This window comes from Lolium rigidum, chromosome 5 (genome assembly GCF_022539505.1).
Source record: "Lolium rigidum isolate FL_2022 chromosome 5, APGP_CSIRO_Lrig_0.1, whole genome shotgun sequence".
NCBI classification, from domain to species: Eukaryota; Viridiplantae; Streptophyta; class Magnoliopsida; order Poales; family Poaceae; genus Lolium; species Lolium rigidum.
The window spans coordinates 251,676,866-251,698,808 of NC_061512.1; the positions used below are offsets into that span (position 1 = coordinate 251,676,866).

General features: G+C 48.4%; 1 pseudogene; it reads right to left on the reverse strand.

Moving 5' to 3' along the window:
• Positions 1–322: 322 nt before the first annotated feature.
• On the reverse strand, positions 323–21,905 carry LOC124657452 (annotated as a pseudogene).
• Positions 21,906–21,943: the final 38 nt, after the last annotated feature.

A 21,943-nucleotide genomic window follows, 5' to 3' on the forward strand; every position in this document is an offset into this window, starting at 1 on the left:
GCTACGAAGATATTACATATGTAGTCGCGTAATGTTGGATAAGTTAGGCAAAATTGATGGATGTATTGCAAAATGTTATTACAATGACGCATTTTTGAAAATGCAACATACAAAGAAATTACATTCGGAATTCTTTTGTAGCCGTCTGCTGATAATTTCGCAACTTTAACAAACTATAGGAAAATATTTGAGACTGATGCTACGTACTCTAGGAAAATGGTTGATGGGGTTTACTCTTTTACAGCCAAATGTAACCTAGCGTTTGCCTACTGATAATGCCAAAGTTTGACACCTCCTTATAATTACTCGTAGCTGAATTCAGTCACGCGCTGGGATAAAACCAGTCTACTCGCAAGCTACGGCCGTCAAAGTTGTTAGAGATATATTTGGTATATGTATATTAGATAGTCTAGGATTTGTAATCTCTACCTACCATATCTCTAGGAGATCTTAGCCTCCAAGTCTGTACCACTATATATACTCGTCCATGAGGCGCAATACAACATCCATCATATTCCGCCAATCTCTCTCCCTCTCTATCATTCAACATGGTATCAAAGCGGCACATTTCTTGATCTAGCCGCCGCAAAGTTTCCGCGCCGCGTCGCCCCCGGGGAGGTCGATCTCCATGATCTACTCCGGGGGCCGCGCAACCCGTATGAGGGTTCGTTCGCCGATCCGTTGATCCGCTGCCCTCGAGTCTTTTTTTTTCCAATCTGTAGATTGGTTTTCTTTTTTGCTCCGCCGGTCGCTCGACCAGCGTTTTCTTTTTGGTTTACCGATCATAGATCGGATTGAGTCGCCCATCGCCATCGTCCACTTGCGCCTCTACTCCGACAACGGCATCGACCTGCACCGGCCATCAACCGCACGGCACAGCCGCACGCGCCGCACATGGGGCGCCCCTACGTGCATCGCAGCAGGCTGTTCTTGCTCGCGCGGTCTCCATCGCATGTCCGTCTTCGTCGCCATCGACCGGGACTACATCGACAACGCCGCCATCGACTCCGATCTGCGGCGCGTCGTCCACGCCATGGCACGTGTAGCGCCACCGTCGGTCTGATCAACCGACCCCGCACACGTCTACGTGAAGCACGTCCCCGAGCACGCGCCTACCACCGATCGAGCATCGGGTTGCCGCTGCGTCGCCCCTTCGGGCCGCAGCGCCGTGATGGCGTGTAACTCACACGTTCGTTGGGAACCCCAAGAGGAAGGTATGATGCGCACATTAGCAGGTTTTCCCTCAGAAAGAAACCAAGGTTTAATCGAACCAGTAGGAGCCAAGAAGCACGTTGAAGGTTGATGATGGCGAAATGTGATGCGGCGCAACAACAGGGATTCCGGCGCCAACGTGGAATCTGCACAACAAAACCAAAATTCTTTGTCCCAACGAAACAGTGAGGTTGTCAATCTCACCGGCTTGCTGTAACAAAGGATTAAACGTATCGAGTGGAAGATGATTGTTTGCAAGAAAATAGTAAAACACAATTGCAGTAGATTGTATGCTATGTAAAGAATAGGACCGGGGTCCACAGTTCACTAGAGGTGTCTCTCCCATAAGATAAAAGCATGTTGGGTGAACAAATTACAGTCGGGCAATTGACAAATAGAGAAAGGCATAACAATGCATATACATGATATGATAAATATAGTGAGATTTAATTGGGCATTACGACAAAGTACATAGACCGCCATCCAACTGCATCTATGCCTAAAAAGTCCACCTTCGGGTTATCATCCGAACCCCATTCGGTATTAAGTTGCTAAGCAACTGAGACAATTGCATTAAGTATGGTGCGTAATGTAATCGACAACTACATCCTTAGACATAGAATCAATGTTTTATCCCTAGTGGCAACAGCACAACACAACCTTAGAACTTTCTGTCACTGTCCCAGGTGTCAATGCAGGCATGAACCCACTATCGAGCATAAATACTCCCTCTTGGAGTTAAGAGTACAAACTTGGCCAGAGCCTCTACTAATAACGGAGAGCATGCAAGATCATAAACAACACATAAACAATAGATTGATAATCACCATAACATAGTATTCTCTATCCATCGGATTCCAACAAACACAACATATAGAATTACATATAGATGATCTTGATCATGTTAGGCAGCTCACAAGATCCAACAATGAAGCACAACAAGGAGAAGACGACCATCTAGCTACTGCTATGGACCCATGGTCCAGGGGTGAACTACTCACTCATCACTCCGGAGGCGATCATGGCGATGAAGAGTCCTCCGGGAGATGAATCCCCTCTCCGGCAGGGTGCCGGAGGCGATCTCCGAATCCCCCGAGATGGGATTCGCGGCGGCGGCGTCTCTGGAAGGTTTTCCGTATCGTGGCTCTCGGTACTGGGGGTTTCGCGACGGAGGCTATTTGTAGGCGGAAGGGTAGGTCAGGGGGGCTCACGAGGGGCCCAGATGACAGGGCCGCGCGGCCAGGGGCCAGGCCGCGCCGCCCTGTGGTCTGGCCACCTCGTGGCCCCACTTCGTTATCTCTTCGGTCTTCTGGAAGCTTCGTGCAAAAATAGGACCCTGGGCGAAGATTTCGTCCAATTCCGAGAATATTTCCTTACTAGGATTTCTGAAACCAAAAACAGCAGAAAATAGCAAGCTGGCTCTTCGGCATCTTGTTAATAGGTTAGTTCCGGAAAATGCATAAATATGACATATAATGTGCATAAAACATGTAGGTATCATCAATAAAGTAGCATGGAACATAAGAAATTATCGATACGTTGGAGACGTATCAGCATCCCTAAGCTTAGTTCTCGCTCGTCCCGAGCGGGTAAAACGATAACAAAGATAATTTCTGAAGTGACATGCCATCATAATCTTGATCATACTATTTGTAAACATATGTAATGAATGCAGCGATCAAAACAAAGGTAATGACATGAGTAAACAAGTGAATCATATAGCAAAGACTTTTCATGAATAGTACTTCAAGACAAGCATCAATAAGTCTTGCATAAGAGTTAACTCATAAAGCAATAAATCAAAGTAAAGGTGTTGAAGCAACACAAAGGAAGATTAAGTTTCAGCGGTTGCTTTCAACTTATAACATGTATATCTCATGGATATTGTCAACATAAAGTAATATAACAAGTGCAATATGCAAGTATGTAGGAATCAATGCACAGTTCACACAAGTGTTTGCTTCTTAAGGTGGAAGGAGATAGGTAAACTGACTCAACAATAAAAGTAAAAGAATGGTCCTTCAAAGAGGAAAGCATCGATTGATGTATTTGTGCTAGAGCTTTTATTTTGAAAACATGAAACAATTTTGTCAACGATAGTAATAAAGCATATGAGTTATGTAAATTATATCTTACAAGTTGCAAGCCTCATGCATAGTGTACTAATAGTGCCCGCACCTCGTCCTACTTAGCTTGGACTACCGGATCTTTGCATGCCATGTTTCAACCAAGTGTCACAAAGGGGTACTGTTGGGGGGATGACCCCCGGTATGCCAAAGGCATGCCAAACCGGATGGTATTATCCATCAAGGTACCGGTTTAATATTTATACCGGAGCTCAAAGATAGGAATTTGGCTAAGTAAGCTAAGCCGGTATCCCCAAGAGGGGTATACCGGAACCAGGAAGGAAAGATACCGGAGTACCGGAAGGAAGGGCATGTCGGCTGACCGGTCAAAGATTCCGTCAGGAGCTAAAGGACAAGGATGAGCTAAGCAAAGTAGCTTTGAACGAAGGCTAGAAGACGAAGAAGAGGATGATGGACAAAGAAGCCGGAGGACGTCAGCCTCCCTGTTTAAAGAAGACCCCGGCGTCATTTATGATTAAAGTAGCTTTATAAAGTATCTTTGTAAAGTAGTTTGTCTAGTCAAAGATCCCATTAGGGTTTCTTGTTACGTAAGCCACCCTCTCCCCTATATAAGGAGAGGGGGCAGCCTCTTTCATGCGCGCGATACACAGAAGAGAGAAAAACCTGTAACCTGTCTTGAGATCAATGAACATGGTGATCTAGAGCGAGTTCCTCCTTGTGTCTTTCTTCTTCTACCTCTGGCCTTGGCCAAGTTCTTGAGGAAAGCATCCGGAAGTTCGTCCATCTAGTCACAAACCCTCCCCCGAATCCTCTAGCGTCCATTCGGCCCCAAGATAAGCCATCCTATGGCATCTGTCCGTTCACCACGACGACAGTTGGCGCCCACCGTGGGGAACCTTTGCGCCGGTTCGCTGAAGATAGGAGAAAAATCATTGGAGAAGAAGTAACAAAGCTGCTGGTTGCCGGTTTCATCTCTAAACGTCCGGAAGGATGCTAAGCCTGTGCGGCAACCTTTGCGCCGGTTCGCTGAAGATAGGAGAAAAATCATTGGAGAAGAAGTAACAAAGCTGCTGGTTGCCGGTTTCATCGTGGAGGTCACGCACACAGAGTGGCTGGCCAATCCGGTGTTAGTCGAAAAGAAAAAAGATGAGAACCTGGAGGCAAAACTCGCAAAAATATGGCGCATGTGCATCGACTACACCAACCTCAACAAGGCTTGCCCAAGAGACCCTTTCCCTTTGCCCCGAATCGATCAAGTGATTGATTCTACTGCTGGGTGTGAACTGTTGTCGTTCCTGGATGCCTATTCCGGCTTCCACCAAATCCCCCTGAAAAAAGAAGATCAAATAAAAATTGCGTTCATTACCCCGCACCGGGCTTATTGCTATGTTACTATGCCTTTTGGTTTGCGCAACGCTGGTGCGTACCAGCGCTGTATGCAAAAATGCTTGTTTGATCAAATCGGAAAAAATGTGCAAGTTTATGTGGATGATATTGTGATAAAAACTAAAGTAAAAGATACCTTAATCGATGACATCCGGCAAACATTTGATAACCTAAGGCGGTTCCGAATGAAACTCAATCCGGCAAAATGCACCTTTGGTGTCCCTGCCGGCAAGCTTCTTGGTTTCCTTGTGTCAAGCCGGGGCATTGAGGTTAATCCGGTAAAAATCCGGGCGATAGAAAGAATGACTATCCCACGAGAACTGAAAGATGTGCAAAAGTTTACCGGAAGCTTGGCATCGCTAAGCCGGTTCATAAGCAGGCTAGGAGAGAAGGCCTTGCCACTCTATGCTTTGATGAAAAAATCGGATACTTTCGTCTGGACCACGCAGGCAGACGCAGCGTTTAAAGAATTGAAAAACATGCTCGTAACGGCCCCAATTTTGGCCTCACCCTTGGAAAGAGAACCTATGTTGCTTTATATAGCGGCAACGAACCGGGTGGTTAGTGTTGTGGTTGTGGTGGAAAGAGAAGAGGAAGGAAAAACCGTCCAGAGGCCGGTATACTACCCGAGCGAGGTGCTCTCCTCATCAAAACAAAACTACCCACACTTCCAAAAAATGACTTATGGCGTGTTTATGGCCGCCACAAAGCTCAAGCATTACTTCGAGGAGCATCCCATGAAGGTGGTGAGCGAGGCACCCATCTCCGATATCATGGGTAACAAGGATGCCAGCGGCAGGATTGCAAAATGGGCGATTCAGCTGTCACCGTATGTGCCGGCATATGAAAGAAGAGACGCCATAAAATCGCAAGCTTTAGCTGATTTCTTGGTCGATTGGGCGGAGATACAATACAAGCCACCAGAACACAAAATAGAGTACTGGAAGATGCATTTTGACGGATCCAAGCTCAAGGAGGGCCTAGGTGCCGGTGTAGTACTCACCTCACCAAAAGGAGACCACCTCCGGTATGTTCTACAAGTGCACTTCAGGGCATCAAACAATGTCGCTGAGTACGAAGCTCTGATACATGGGCTCAAGGTTGCAAAAGAAATCGGGGCACTCAGGATCATTTGCTATGGTGATTCAGATCTTGTGGTGCAGCAGTGTTCCGGAGATTGGGACGCGAAAGATGCCAACATGGCCTCGTACCGGTTCCATGTGCAAAAGATTGCCGGATTCTTCGAAGGGTGTGAGTTTCACCATGTGCCGCGCGTAGAAAATGAGGCCGCGGATACCTTATCCAAGCTAGGTTCGTCCAGGCAAGAAATTCCTCCCGGAATAGCTCTGGCGCACTTGAGAGTTCCATCAATCAAGCCCAGTCCGGAGTCGGAATCAATTTTTGTACCGGAATCACATGTGGTGCCAATGGAGATTGACGGAGGAAACTCGGGGACTGTACCGGCAAACTCGGGGACTGCGACGCCCATGCCGGAAGAGGCAATGCTTGTGGACAGCATGGACATAGACATGCCGGTGTTCGTGGTTAGAGAGGCACCATCTTGGGTTAAACCTATTAAGGAATTCCTGATCAACGGCACTTTGCCGGTTGACGAAAATGAATCAAGAAGGATACAGAGAAGATCCAAAGCTTACACCATCATCAATGGTGAGGTATACAAGAGAAGTGTTACCGGTGTCCTCCAAAGATGTGTGGAGCCGGAAGAAGGAAGGGAAATGCTCGAGGAGATTCATCGAGGAGAATGTGGGCACCACGCTTCTTCAAGGGCGTTGGTAGCAAAGGTATTCCGGCATGGATTCTACTGGCCCACAGCCTTAGATAATGCTGAGGATTTAGTAAGGAAATGCAATGGCTGCCAGAGGTATGCTAAGCAAAACCATACCCCAGCATCCGGCTTAAAAACCATACCGCTAACTTGGCCCTTCGCTGTTTGGTGCCTGGACATGGTTGGACCGTTCAAAACCGCAAGGGGAAACATGACCCACATCTTGGTAATGGTGGATAAATTCACCAAATGGTCGGAGGTGAAGCCTATCGCAAAGTGTGATGGCCACACAACAGTGAAATTCCTAAAAGATGTAATCCTGCGGTATGGATACCCACATAGTATCATAACCGACAATGGTTCAAACTTTGCTCAAGGAGAGTTCAAACGATTCTGTGAAAGCAAGAACATCCGGCTGGATTTGTGCTCAGTGGCGCACCCGCAGGGCAATGGCCAAGTTGAGAGAACAAATGCTTTGGTACTTTCCGGTATCAAACCAAGACTTATTGATGCAATGGAAAAATCGCCGGGATGTTGGATCGATGAGCTACCGTCAGTGCTGTGGAGTCTAAGAACAACTCCGAACCGGTCTACCGGATATACGCCATTCTTCATGGTTTATGGAGCAGAGGCGGTTATACCAACCGATATTCTCCATGATTCCCCAAGGGTGCAACTCTATACCGAAGAAGAGGTAAAAGAGGCCCGAGAAAATGATGTGGACTTGTTAGAAGAAGCAAGAGAGCTAGCTCTGGCAAGAACAGCCATTTACCAGCAAAACCTCCGACGCTATCACAGCCGGAAGGTAAACCCAAGGGTTTTCCGAGAAGGAGACCTGGTGCTACGTCTGGTGCAGCCGCACCGAAGGCGAGCACAAACTTTCCCTCCATGGGAAGGACCCTTCATTGTGAGCAAGGCGCTCCACAATGATGCCTACTACCTAATTGATGCACAGGAATGGAAGAAAGGAAAGGCGGACAAGTCAGGAGAGGAGACCAAACGCCCATGGAATGTAGCGTTGTTGCGTCCCTTCTACTCTTGAAGTGGTGCTGTAAGAGTTTCTTTTTTGTACCTTGATTGTTATGAATAAAAGATGTCGGAACCTCGAATGAGTCTCGGGGACTACCCTTATTGAATTGCATGAAACATGTCTATTTTTTCTGTCTACCGGTTGCTTATTGAACGTTTTTTCTTTCCGGTTTAGTAGTGTGCTAAACCCTACCGAGTCTTCGACTCGCTGTCGTCCATAACTTGGCTTCATGGCAAGCAAGATAAACCGGTAGGGGATAAGCACATGAACCGTGGAGAGAGGAACCGGGAAAGAACAATCCGGAAATATTTGACTAACCCCGGTTATTCCGGTTTTTTGCAAAATTTCGAATTATTTCTAAGTTCAAGAAAATGCTTATTTGGTGAAAGAACCTTGTGCTCATACGCCAAAGAACGCCCAGAGAAGGCAGGCAGAGCCAAGGCAAAAGAACCAAGTGTGCATCGAATTGGATGCAGAAACAATTTGGAAATCTTTGCAAGTGCAGGATAAAAGCAGAACCAAATGCAAAAACGCTAAGGCAAACTTAAGATAATTAGCTACCGGTATAACTTACCGGCACAAAATGTTGTACGTCAACCACGAGCAGACTTAAAGTTTTACATCATAAACCCCGGCATACCGGGGTAGAATTTAACAAGTTTTATGGCAAGTACTCAGGGACATGTGAGATCTAAGATAAGGTCAGGCAACAGGGGTTTCCGGGGGAGTGGCGCCGGCATCAGGAGTTGGCGGTGACACATCTTCGCCTTCATCCTCCTCCTCCTCGCTCAGATAATCTTTGACATCTTCTGGAGGGGGATGAAGGTGCGCATGTCAGCGTACTCCGCGATGTGGTACGCGCGGTCCTGTCGCTTAGCGGTGAGAACCGGATCCACATCAGTAGGAGCACCTTCACGCACGCCGATGAAGGCATCCAGGTCCAGCTCCGGATACCAGGAGCAGGCAATGCGCAGCGCGGAGTCCGCTCCGGCACGGGCAACGGAGCACTACCACTCCCGGATCCTTCTGCAGGCACCCTTTAACCGGTCGCTGATCAAGGAGAAGGTATCCGGCACCACTTCACCAGGCCAAAGGGTCTTGAAAAGTTGGGAGGCTACTTCAGGGATGTCGGAAAGGTTCCGATCCACTGAGCGCATGTGGGAGATCCGCGCGCTTAGAGCAACCAAGTGATCGTAGGGATCCCAAGGTGCACCCAAGTTGTCGCCAGCCTGCTTTGCCCGGTGCTCCGCAACCTTCTTCATAGCATGGGCCCGGGAGTCCGGAAAGAGCCCTGCGAGACAAACAAAAGGCTAAGTATATGATACCGGAACGAGTAAGCTTCTAGCGTAAACCGGAAAAGAGAGAAAAGAAGAAACTTACGGAGGGCAAGCGCGTCAGTCCGCGCGACCAGAAGGTCGTACTCCTTCTGTTCCGCTTTCAGCCGCGCAACCTCGCTCTCGGCTGCTTTCTGGGCCTTCCTGGCCTCCTCCGCGGCAGCTTTGTGCGCTTTGGCGGCTTTGCCCTCAGCTGCTTTTAGCGCCTTGACGCCCTCCTCCAGCTCTGCCTGCAACACCACATTGGCATTGCCGGCATCCTCCAGCGCCTCGTTTAGCCTGGCCTCCGCGGCAGCTTCGGCGGCCTTCAGCTCCTCAGCGTACCGGACTGCGGCCTGCATAGCCTGGTCCTTGAGCTCTCTGGAGATATCCCTTTGGGCGTCCAAGGCCTCCTGGTGATCCTGGATGAGCTGCTCCTTTTCAGCTAAGAACCGGAAGAGAAGATATTAGCGAAACACAAAGGCATATGAGAAGCAAGTCAACCGGAAAGATAGAAATTGTACCTTGGAGTTTGGCAACTTGGTCCTTGAGGGCCTCAATGGAGGCTTCCGGGATAGCTGTTGTGCCAAAAACTTGTCAGTCGTAAAGAAAAGAAAAACCTTCCGGTGAAAAGATGTCGGAGGTGCGAGAAATTACCTAGGCACTTGCTGTGCGCCTCAGCAAGGCTCCAGTGCTCCCATAGAAGCTCCTCAAAGAGGGCTTTCCGGGCGTCGGCCGTGCTCTGTTTAAGGAAATGATGTTAGTGAAGAACAAAGGATTTTAACCCGAAACCCGGGGACTGGTGATGCCAGTTTCGTGCATTTCTAGTAAGTTTCGCGCTAAGAGCAAGCTCTCAGCCCAAAACTCGGGGACTGGGAGTTTGCGGCATCTTTAAAGAGAGAGTTTTGCGCTAAGAGATAGATGCCGGTTTCGGAAATTCTTTAAAAAGGAAGTTTCGCGCTCAGAGTGGTACTCTAAACCCAAAACTCGGGGACTGGGAGAATAGACAAGATCCGGAAAAGAGGAAAACCGGCATCAAGGGAAATTAGTAGAGCTTACCACCACGTTGGCGGTGGCGTCATACCACGCGCTGTCGAACTCCTTCACGGCACGCTTAAGGCGCGCGAAGTGTTCTTCGGTTGAGCGAGGCCCGGCAGGATCTGGCGCTGGGAGGCGGTCCTTCCCCAAGCCGCGGGTAGCTGCGGAGATGTCCGCAGCGTTCCAGCGCTCGGCGTAAGGAAGGAGAGGCCCCAATTCTTGGCCTCCGCGCTTGAGCTCAACGATCCGGCCCAAGAGGCCGGTCGGTTTGTCTTGAACTGCCATGGCGGCAGGCCCGGTGTGCAGCACTAAGGGCTGCGAGCCGCTGGAGGCGCTGCCGTCCGTAGCTTTTCCGCGCGACGCCCCCGGCTTCAAGTAGTCGGTGATCTTGAGGGACGCTGGCGGCGGCTTGGGCGAGGTCGCGGAAGCTCCTTGGGTCGGTGGAGGCGTTGGCGTAGGCCCGGTTGCCTCAGGAGCAGAGGTTTCCGGTGGCGGCGGCGGTGCTGAAGTCTCCGGCGCGGAAGCTTCCGGCCCGGTCCTGGAAGAGGTCTTCTTCTTTTTCTTCTTCTCAGGGACGGGAGGAACAGAAGGTTCCGCCCGCCCGGCAGGTTCTTTTACGGCGCCCATGTTGCTGGCGCCGGTGTCTTGGGTCTCTGGAGGGGAGGCAAGGTCCTCCTCCGCGCGGGGATTTGGCGGTGTAGGGGCCGCGCGCCCCGAACTTGTTGTGCCCCCCAAAGGGGAGGCAAAGATGTTGCCGGCACCAGATGGCGCCGGACTGGAGTGAGGAGGAGGATTCGAAGTCCTGGCCGAGCCGGCAGAACCCTCAGGCCTGGGGCCGAGCTTGAGTGCGGGACTGAAAGAGAGAAAAGGAAAAGGTTGGGGAAAAACCAACCGGAAAAGAACTTAGTGAAAACAAAACAAGCAGAAAAGAAAAGAATCCTTACCCGGTGGCCGTCGGCATCTGCTTGCCCTTGTGGCGCCTCATGGAAACGACCTTACCCGCGACAGGTTCGGTCCGGAAGCGCTTGGCAGCAGGAGGTTGGCTTGAGCCGGCATCAGAGGCCGGGGTCTTGTTCTTCTTGCCCTGGGCCCTGAGTTCCTCGGCCATGAGTTTGTCCACGAACTCTTTGCCGGCCTCGGCCTGCAGCGGCGCCGCATGCTCATGAATACGTGGGTCAAGGTTGGCTGAGGGAACATCTACGTAAGAACAATAGCAAAAAGTATGAGAGGAATGAAAGAAAAGCTACCTCAAGAATGGTCAACTCATCAGACGAACCGGAAGGTTCCGGCGGAGCTTTGCCAAGGCGCGCGGCAGGAGTCCGGCCCATCTTTAAATCCTTCCAGAAGATGACGGGGTCGGGGTCAAACTTGTCGAGACCGCGCTTCCGGCAACGGCCTCGCCTGTCGGATTCAATCCGAGGGAAACGGTCCTTCGCCTGAGAAAACAAAAAAGGAAAAAGAGGTTGGCCGCTATGAAAGCTTCCGGAGAACCGACCCGAGTTATGTAATTTCTTACTTCTTGGGTCGGAGGGTTAGTGGAGCTAAGAGGCCGGAGGCCCCATTCCCAGTCTTCCGGGATGGAGGTCTGGCAGATCTGCCTGGCCTTGAGGACGACGTCCTTCTTGCTGAGAGGCAGGTCGGTGATCTTGGTAGGATCACCGGGACCATACATCTCGCTCATCTTGTGGGCGCGACGCTTAAGAGGAAGCACCCGGCGCGATATGAAGGTGCGGATGATATCGCCAGAGCAGAGGTCGGTGTCCTTCATGCTGCTGTTTCATGAAGCGTATGATCCGGTTTGTCTCATTGTGAGACTCCTTCGGATTGTAGCTCCAGCTTAGTTTTGGTGGGTGGCGCCGGATCAAAAGGAGGCAGATCTATGAGATCCGCGGCACCGGTGTTCTTAACATAGAAGAAGGTCCCTTGTCATGACCGGCATGACTCGAGACCGGAGAATTTGAAGAAGGGGCTCGCTTGGCGAGAGCCAATGATGCAGGACCCGCATTGAACGGGGGGTTTGGGTTTCGGAATGTCTAAGCCCTGAACGGAATTAATCCGAAGGGCAAAGAATCGAGCAAACGTCTCGCGAGTGGGACGGATGCCAATGTATGCCTCCATGAAGGTGACATAGCAAGAAAGATAAAAGATAGCATTGCCGGGAAGATGGTGAGGTTGGAGTTTATAGAAATCAAGGAAATCCCGAAAAAAGGAAGAGACGGGAAGGCCGAAGTCGCGCTCAAAGTGAGCAAGAAAGACAACATGTTCGCCGGGTTGGAGCACCGGCTCAATCTCGTCGCCGGGAATCCGGCAGGAAACTCCTTCCGGAATCCTCCGGGACCGGTATAACCAGTCAATCTCGTATTGGCTAACGCTGGAGCCCATCCAGGCTCCGCGGGTGACTTCGGAAAGATCGGTGCCGGAAGCTTGGCTGGAGCTTCCGGCATCTTGTTCTTGGGAGCTCTCGGTTTCTGTCCGCGCAAGTTCTGCGCTGACCCCGTCAGATGAGGGATCTTCCGGGTTACCGGAGGAAGAGGAGGAAGCGTATTGTTCGGAAGACATTCGGATTCAAGAGGTTTTTGATATCTACTCGAAAAAAACAGATTCCCTAAAAACTACCCCCGCGAGAAGATCTACGAAGAACAGAAAAAGCAAAGAAAAAGAAAGAATAAATATGCTTTCAATTCAAGATCTAAACTGCGAGTAAAAGAGGAGTAAGTAGGAAAAAGGGCTAACCTGGGGCGGCAGAGTCGCACAGGGAAGTAACCGCCGGCGTCGGGGCAGGCTCAATGTAGACAGAGAGGTCCGGCGACGGCGAGATGGGGAGGAGCTCGAAGAAGCTCCAATGTCGCGGCAGAAAAGAAGGCGCCGCGGGAGTTTTTCCCGCGGGGAAGTCCGGCGGCGTCCGGCGGTGCGCTCGTGAGGGTTCGCTGGGCGGCGGAACTCGAGCGAGCAAAGGAGCGGCGGAGGCGTGCGAGCGAAGAACGGCAGTACGCGAGGAAGTGGAGAATGCGAAGAAGAAGAAGGAGAAGGGGCGGTTTTGCCCTTATAAAGAAAAAGAGGTGGGCTAAAAACCGCCGAACCGTAGCGGTTCAGCCGTGGGCCGCGACGGTTCGCCTCGCGTGTGGCCACGTGGCGCGAAGATACACGCGCGGAAGAAAGGGGCCACAGGGAGGCGCACAAGGTCCGGAGAAGTGGTTGGGATCTGGTGCGGTTCAATTAATGCGCGCGCGGAAGCCGAACGGAAGTGACTACTGACACTGGCACGACAGTCACAGTGCGCATGTCTCTGTCAGGCGCGGGGCCCGATATATTCTCGACTTCGCCGAGGAAGTATTTAATGACCAAGATGCCGGAAGATAAGCTGCCGGAAAATGCCTTGCAAAGAGAAAAGGTATGAGTCCGGGCAAAGATGCCGGAGCCAAGTTGAGCGCCGGATAGATTAAACCGGTATATAAGAACGTGAGAACCTGGCATGGTCTGTTGGATAGAATCCGCCAGACTATACCAGCTTTGGGGACTAATGTTGGGGGGATGACCCCCGGTATGCCAAAGGCATGCCAAACCGGATGGTATTATCCATCAAGGTACCAGTTTAATATTTATACCGGAGCTCAAAGATAGGAATTTGGCTAAGTAAGCTAAGCCGGTATCCCCAAGAGGGGTATACCGGAACCAGGAAGGAAAGATACCGGAGTACCGGAAGGAAGGGCATGTCGGCTGACCGGTCAAAGATTCCGTCAGGAGCTAAAGGACAAGGATGAGCTAAGCAAAGTAGCTTTGAACGAAGGCTAGAAGACGAAGAAGAGGATGACGGCCAAAGAAGCCGGAGGACGTCAGCCTCCCTGTTTAAAGAAGACCCCGGCGTCATTTATGATTAAAGTAGCTTTATAAAGTATCTTTGTAAAGTAGTTTGTCTAGTCAAAGATCCCATTAGGGTTTCTTGTTCTGTAAGCCACCCTCTCCCCTATATAAGGAGAGGGGGCAGCCTCTTTCATGCGCGCAATACACAGAAGAGAGAAAAACCTGTAACCTGTCTTGAGATCAATGAACATGGTGATCTAGAGCGAGTTCCTCCTTGTGTCTTTCTTCTTCTACCTCTGGCCCTGGCCAAGTTCTTGAGGAAAGCATCCGGAAGTTCGTCCATCTAGTCACAAACCCTCCCCCGAATCCTCTAGCGTCCATTCGGCCCCAAGATAAGCCATCCTATGGCATCTGTCCGTTCACCACGACGACAGGTACCTCCATGCCGCCTGTACAAAGGTCTAAGGAGAATGCTCGCATTTTGGATTTCTCGCTTTTGATTATTCTCAACTTAGACATCCATACCGGGACAACATGGACAACAAATAATGGACTCCTCTTAAATGCATAAGCATGTAGCAATGATTATTATTCTCATATGAGATTGAGGATATATGTCCAAACTGAAACTTCCACCATGATTCATGGCTTTAGTTAGCGGCCCAATGTTCTTCTCTAACAATTTTGCATGCTCCAACCACTAAAATGATAGATCCTTCAGACAAGATGGACATGCATAGCAACTCACATGATATTCAACAATAGTTGATGGCGTTCCCCAGAAGCATGGTTATCGCACAACAAGCAACTTAATGAAATATAAAGTGCACAAGTACATATTCAATACTACGATAGTTTTTAAGGCTATTTTGTCCCATGAGCTATATATTGCAAAGGTGAATGATGGAATTTTAAAGGTAGCACTCAAGCAATTTACTTTGGAATGGCGGAGAAATACCATGTAGTAGGTAGGTATGGTGGACACAAATGGCATAGTAGTTGGCTCAAGGATTTTGGATGCATGAGAAGTATTCCCTCTCGATACAAGGTTTAGGCTAGCAAGGTTATTTGAAGCAAACTCAAGGATGAACCGGTGCAGCAAAACTCACATAAAAGACATATTGTAAACATTATAAGACTCTACACCGTCTTCCTTGTTGTTCAAAACTCAATACTAGATATTATCTAGACCTTAGAGAGACCAAATATGCAAATCAAATTTTAGCAAGCTCTATGTATTTCTTCATTAATGGGTGCAAAGCATATGATGCAAGAGCTTAAACATGAGCACAACAATTGCCAAGTATCACATTATCCAAGACATTTTAGAATTACTACATGTAGCATTTTCCAATTCCATCCATATAACAATTTAACGAAGAAGAAATTTCGCCTTGAACATTATGAGTAAAACCTAAGGACATATGTGTCCATATGAAACAGCGGAGCGTGTCTCTCTCCCACAAAATGAATGCTAGGATCCATTTTATTCAAACAAAAACAAAAACAAAAACAAACCGACGCTCCAAGTAAAGAACACAAGATGTGACTGAATAAAAATATAGTTTCAGGGGAGGAACCTGATGATGTTGTCGATGAAGAAGGGGATGCCTTGGGCATCCCCAAGCTTAGACGCTTGAGTCTTCTTAAAATATGCAGGGGTGAACCACGGGGGCATCCCCAAGCTTAGAGCTTTCACTCCTCTTGATCATAGTATATCATTCTCCTCTCTTGACCCTTGAAAACTTCCTTCACACCAAACTTCAAGCAAACTCATTAGAGGGTTAGTGCACAATTAATAATTCACACATTCAGAGGTGACACAATCATTATTTTCACTTCTGGACATTGCATAAAGCTACTGGACATTAATGGATCAAAGAAATAAATCCAACATAGCAAAAGAGGCAATGCGAAATAAAAGGCAGAATCTGTCAAAAACAGAACAGTCCGTAAAGACGAATTTAAAGCTGGCACCAGACTTGCTCAAATGGAAAAACTCAAAACTAATGAAAGTTGCGTACATATCTGAGGATCACGCTCGTAAATTGGCAGATTTTTTCGAATTTCCTACAGAGAACTGTGCCCAGATTCGTGACAGACAGCAATGCTGTTTCTGCGCAGCGATCCCAAATATAATATCAACTATAACATAGAAACTTTACTTGGCACAAAAACATGATAAGGAGAGGTTGCTACAGTAGTAAACAACTTCCAAGACTCAACAAAACAAAAAATTGCTATAGTAAAAACATGGGTTGTCTCCCATAAGCGCTTTTCTTTAACGCCTTCCAGCTAGGCGCAGAAAGTGCAAATCAAGTAACATCGAGAGTAGAAGCATCAACATCATAACTTGTTCTAATAATAGAATCAAAAGGCAACTTCATTCTCTTTCTAGGAAAGTGTTCCATACCTTTCTTGAGAGGAAATTGATATTTAATATTACCTTCCCTCATATCAATAACAACACCAACGGTTCGAAGAAAAGGTCTTCCCAACACAATAGGACAAGATGCATTGCATTCGATATCCAAGACAACAAAATCAACGGGGACAAGGTTATTGTTAACCGTAATGCGCACATTATCAATCCTCCCCAAAGGTTTCTTTTTAACATTATCGGCAAGATTAACATCCAAATAACAATTCTTCAATGGTGGCAAGTCAAGCATATCATAAATCTTTTTAGGCATAACGAAATACTTGCACCAAGATCACATAAAGCATTACATTCAAAGTCATTGAATTTCATTTTAATGATGGGCTCCCAACCATCTTCTAACTTTCTAGGAATAGAAGTTTCAAGTTTTAGTTTCTCTTCTCTAGCTTTTATGAGAGCATTTGTAATATGTTTTGTAAAGGCTAAATTTATAGCACTAGCATTAGGACTTTTAGCAAGTTTTTGTAAGAACTTTATAACTTCAGAGATGTGGCAATCATCAAAATCTAAATCATTATGAGCTACATCAATGGGATCATTGTTCCCAAGGTTGGAAAAAATTTCAGCAGTTTTATCACAAGCAGTTTCAAGCAGCTTTAGCAATTTCGGGCAGTTTTGTACGCTTTGCACTAGGAGTAGAAACATTGCCAACACCAATTATTTTACCATTGATAGTAGGAGGTGCAGCAACATGTGAAGAATTAGCATTACTAGTGGTGGTAATAGTCCAAACTTTAGCTACATTATTCTCTTTAGCTAGTTTTTCATTTTCTTCTCTATCCCACCTAGCACGCAATTCAGCCATTAATCTTATATTCTCATTAATTCTAACTTGGATGGCATTTGCTGTAGTAGTAATCTTATTATCAATATCATTATTAGGCATAACTTTCAATTTTAAAAGATTAACATCGGAGGCAAGTCTATCAACTCTAGAAGCAATAGTATCAATTTTATCAAGCTTTTCCTCAACAGATTTGTTAAAAGCAGTTTGTGTACTAATAAATTCTTTAAGCATAGCTTCAAGACCAGAGGGTACACTCCTATTATTGTTGTAAGAATTCCCATAAGAATTACCATAACCATTACCATTAGCAGGATATGGCCTATAGTTATTACCAGAGTTGTTCCTATAAGCATTGTTATTGAAATTATTATTTTTAATGAAATTCACATCAACATTTTCTTCTTGAGCAACCAATGAAGCTAAAGGAACATTATTTGGATCAACATTAGATCTACCATTCACAAGCATAGACATAATCACATCAATCTTATCACTCAAGGAAGAGGTTTCTTCAACGAATTTACCTTCTTACCTTGTGGAGCCCTTTCCGTGTGCCATTCAGAGTAATTTATCATCATATCATCAAGAAGTTTTGTAGCCGCCCCCAAAGTGATGGACATAAAGGTACCTCCAGCAGCTGAATCCAATAAATTCCGCGAAGAAAAATTTAATCCTGCATAGAAGGTTTGGATGATCATCCAAGTAGTCGATCCATGGGTTGGGCAATTCTTTACCAAAGTTTTCATTCTCTCCCATGCTTGAGCAACATGTTCGGTATCTAATTGCTTAAAATTCATTATGCTACTTCTCAAAGATATAATTTTAGCGGGAGGATAATATCTACCAATAAAAGCATCCTTGCATTTAGTCCATGAATCAATACTATTCTTAGGCAAAGATAGCAACCAATCTTTAGCTCTTCCTCTTAATGAGAAAGGAAACACTTTCAATTTAATAATATCACCATCTACATCCTTATACTTTTGCATTTCACAAAGTTCAACAAAATTATTGAGATGGGCAGCAGCATCATCAGAACTAGCACCAGAAAATTGATCTCTCATGACAAGATTTAGTAAAGCAGTGTTTAATTTCAAAGAATTCTGCTCGTAGTAGCAGGTGGAGCAATAGGTGTGCATAGGAAATCATTATTATTTGCATTTGTGAAGTCACACAACTTAGTATTTTCAGGGGTATTCATTTTAGCAACGGTAAATAAAACAAACTAGATAAAGTAAATGCAAGTAACTAATTTTTTTGTGTTTTCGATATAGTGAGCAAGACAGTAAATAAAGTAAAACTAGCAACTAATTTTTTTGTGTTTTGTTTAGGTGCAGCAAACAAAGTAGTAAATAAAATAAAGCAAGACAAAAACAAAGTAAAGAGATTGAGAAGTGGAGACTCCCCTTGCAGCGTGTCTTGATCTCCCCGACACCGGCGCCAGAAAAAGAGCTTGATGGAGTGTAACTCACACGTTCGTTGGGAACCCCAAGAGGAAGGTATGATGCGCACGGTAGCAAGTTTTCCCTCGAAAGAAACCAAGGTTTAATCGAACCAGTAGGGAGCCAAGAAGCACATTGAAGGTTGATGGTGGCGAAATGTGATGCGGCGCAACAACAGGGATTCCGGCGCCAACGTGGAATCTCGCACAACAAAACCAAAGTACTTTGTCCCAATGAAACGAGTGAGGTTGTCAATCTCACCGGCTTGCTGTAACAAAGGATTAAACGTATCGAGTGGAAGATGATTGTTTGCAAGAAAATAGTAAAACACAATTGCAGTAGATTGTATGCTATGTAAAGAATAGGACCGGGGTCCACAGTTCACTAGAGGTGTCTCTCCCATAAGATAAAAGCATGTTGGGTGAACAAATTACAGTCGGGCAATTGACAAATAGAGAAAGGCATAACAATGCATATACATGATATGATAAATATAGTGAGATTTAATTGGGCATTACGACAAAGTACATAGACCGCCATCCAACCGCATCTATGCCTAAAAAGTCCACCTTCAGAGTTATCATCCGAACCCCATTCGGTATTAAGTTGCTAAGCAACGAGACAATTGCATTAAGTATGGTGCGTAATGTAATCGACAACTACATCCTTAGACATAGAATCAATGTTTTATCCCTAGTGGCAACAGCACAACACAACCTTAGAACTTTCTCGTCACCTGTCCCGTGTGTCAATGCAGGCATGAACCCACTATCGAGCATAAATACTCCCTCTTGGAGTTAAGAGTACAAACTTGGCCGAGCCTCTACTAATAACGGAGAGCATGCAAGATCATAAACAACACATAAACAATAGATTGATAATCACCATAACATAGTATTCTCTATCCATCGGATCCCGACAAACACAACATATAGAATTACATATAGATGATCTTGATCATGTTAGGCAGCTCACAAGATCCAACAATGAAGCACAACAAGGAGAAGACGACCATCTAGCTACTGCTATGGACCCATGGTCCAGGGGTGAACTACTCACTCATCACTCCGGAGGCGATCATGGCGATGAAGAGTCCTCCGGGAGATGAATCCCCTCTCCGGCAGGGTGCCGGGAGGCGATCTCCCGAATCCCCCGAGATGGGATTCGCGGCGGCGGCGTCTGCGGAAGGTTTTCCGTATCGTGGCTCTCGGTGCCGGGGGTTTCGCGACGGAGGCTATTTGTAGGCGGAAGGGTAGGTCGGGGGGCTCACGAGGGGCCCGGATGACGGGGCCGCGCAGCCGGGGGCCGGCCGCGCCGCCCGTGGTCTGGCCACCTCGTGGCCCCACTTCGTTATCTCTTCGGTCTTCTGGAAGCTTCGTGCAAAAATAGGACCCTGGGCGAAGATTTCGTCCAATTCCGAGAATATTTCCTTACTAGGATTTCTGAAACCAAAAACAGCAGAAAATAGCAAGCGGCTCTTCGGCATCTTGTTAATAGGTTAGTTCCAGAAAATGCATAAATATGACATATAATGTGCATAAAACATGTAGGTATCATCAATAAAGTAGCATGGAACATAATAAATTATCGATACGTTGGAGACGTATCACGCCGCCGCCTTTGGTCCATGCTACCGGCCTCCGACGCGCCTTCCGAGGCGTGTACGTCGCTGGTGGTCTCCCGCCGCTGCACCGACTCGCGCCCTGCAGCTACGTCGGCCCCTCAGGTTGTGCCGTCACTACACGTGGTCACCTTCGCCGTCCCCCGCGCATCGATGTCTGAGGCCACCACAGCGCCGCCCCTTCGGCGCGGGTCGCCTCCGTCTGCGCATGGTCTTCGTCACGCCGCCGGGTCTTCCTCGTCAACTTCGTGTACCGCTGCCGCGCCTCCACCCCAGGTCGCCGCTGGGCTCGCCAGCCACTTCAGGTCGCGCTGGGCTCGCCGATCACCGCAACGCCCCTCTAGGCGTCCAGCATGACCACCCAAGGTCACCGCTGGGTTAGCCGCCTTCTACGTCTTCGTATACTACAACTTTGCCGCCAGCGTCCTCGCCTCTTCCCCGACTACGCCACCTGCTTCTCTACTCCGACACCCGTCGTCGAGACTCGCCTCTTCCCCGACTACACCACCTGCTCTTCTACTCCGACACTCGTCGTCGAGACCTCCTCTACTAGTCTACTCCGACATGGCGCGCACTTTGTAATGTTCCCTACCTCCGCACGTCCGGTACTGGCAACACCGGTACGTGCCTTCGTCCCCGACGCGTCCCCAAGTCTGGCAAGCTCGGCCCGGCGCCTCGTCCTCATCGGCTTCGACAACGTCTTCCCCGGCATCGACTCTTCTACGACTGCCTCGACAGCGTCACCGACTTCTTCTATGCATACTCGGTTCTGGCAAAACCGAAGTATGCCTTCGTCCCCGACGTGCGCCATGGTTCTGGCAAAACTAGGGTTGCACCTCGTCCTCGACGGCTCCGACTGCACCGACTTCGGCATCGACACCCTCTCCACGACAGCCTCGACGCGTCTCCGTCACTCTCCTCACGCACTACGCGCTTGCGGCTTCATGTGCGGCTACCTCGACACCGGCACCCGACCACGACATCGACCACGGCACCCCCCCTTCGCGTGGCTCCCTCGACCAAGGCTGCAGCACCCACACTCTCGGCTACCTCGACATCGGCATAAAGGGCTACCACCTCGCCTGTGCCTCACCAGCTTCCTCTACAGTCCAAGCATCCGCGACGCAACTCCGTCCACGACGCTCTCGCTGTGACTGCGGGGGAGTGTCAGCCCGTTGGTTCCTACCTTCGGCTTCTCTCCAGTCTGACCATCCGCGACGCTACTGTTGTTCACGTCACTACCCCTACGACTGCGGGGGAGTGTTAGAGATATACTTATTTGGTATATATGTATATTAGGTAGTCTAGGATTTGTAATCTCTACCTACCATATCTCTAGGAGAGCTATCTTAGCCTCCAAGTCTGTACCACTATATATACTCGTTCATGAGGCGCATCCATCATATTCCGCCAATCTCTCTCCCTCTCTATCATTCAACAAAATCGATGGCCTTCTCGGCATCCTCCCGGCGCTCGAAGACCACGCAGGCGAAGCCCTTGCACACCGCGGGGGAGCGCGGCAAGGCGAGCCGGGCGAGGGCAGCGCCAGCGCTCCGGCAGGTTGGTGACGCGCACGAAGCGCCGCAGGAAGAGGCGGTGGCCGGACGGCGCGTCCCCGTCCTCCCTCCAGACGGCGCGCCTCGCCCTGCAGGGCACGTACCCGGCCGGCGACACCAGGTAGTCGTAGGGGCAGGCCAGCTCGCCGTGCTTCTCCTCCGCGTCCTCTTCCCCGCAGATGCAGCACGACTCGCCGTTCGGGTCCTTCCAGAAGTTGATCGTGTCGTGTCCCCTGCGTCCTCTTCCGTTGGCGCGTGCTTTGGAAAGAACATAGACTGGAGATTCTTCCGATATTTGACGTTGCCTTTTACATCACGCGAATCTGATCTGAGTCCAGATCGAACTGGAATAGGACATCGACATCCAGCCAGAAACCTCAACATTATAAACAGACCACAAGGTCATCATATAGAAAAGGAATCAACCAGATCGCGGAAGGGAGG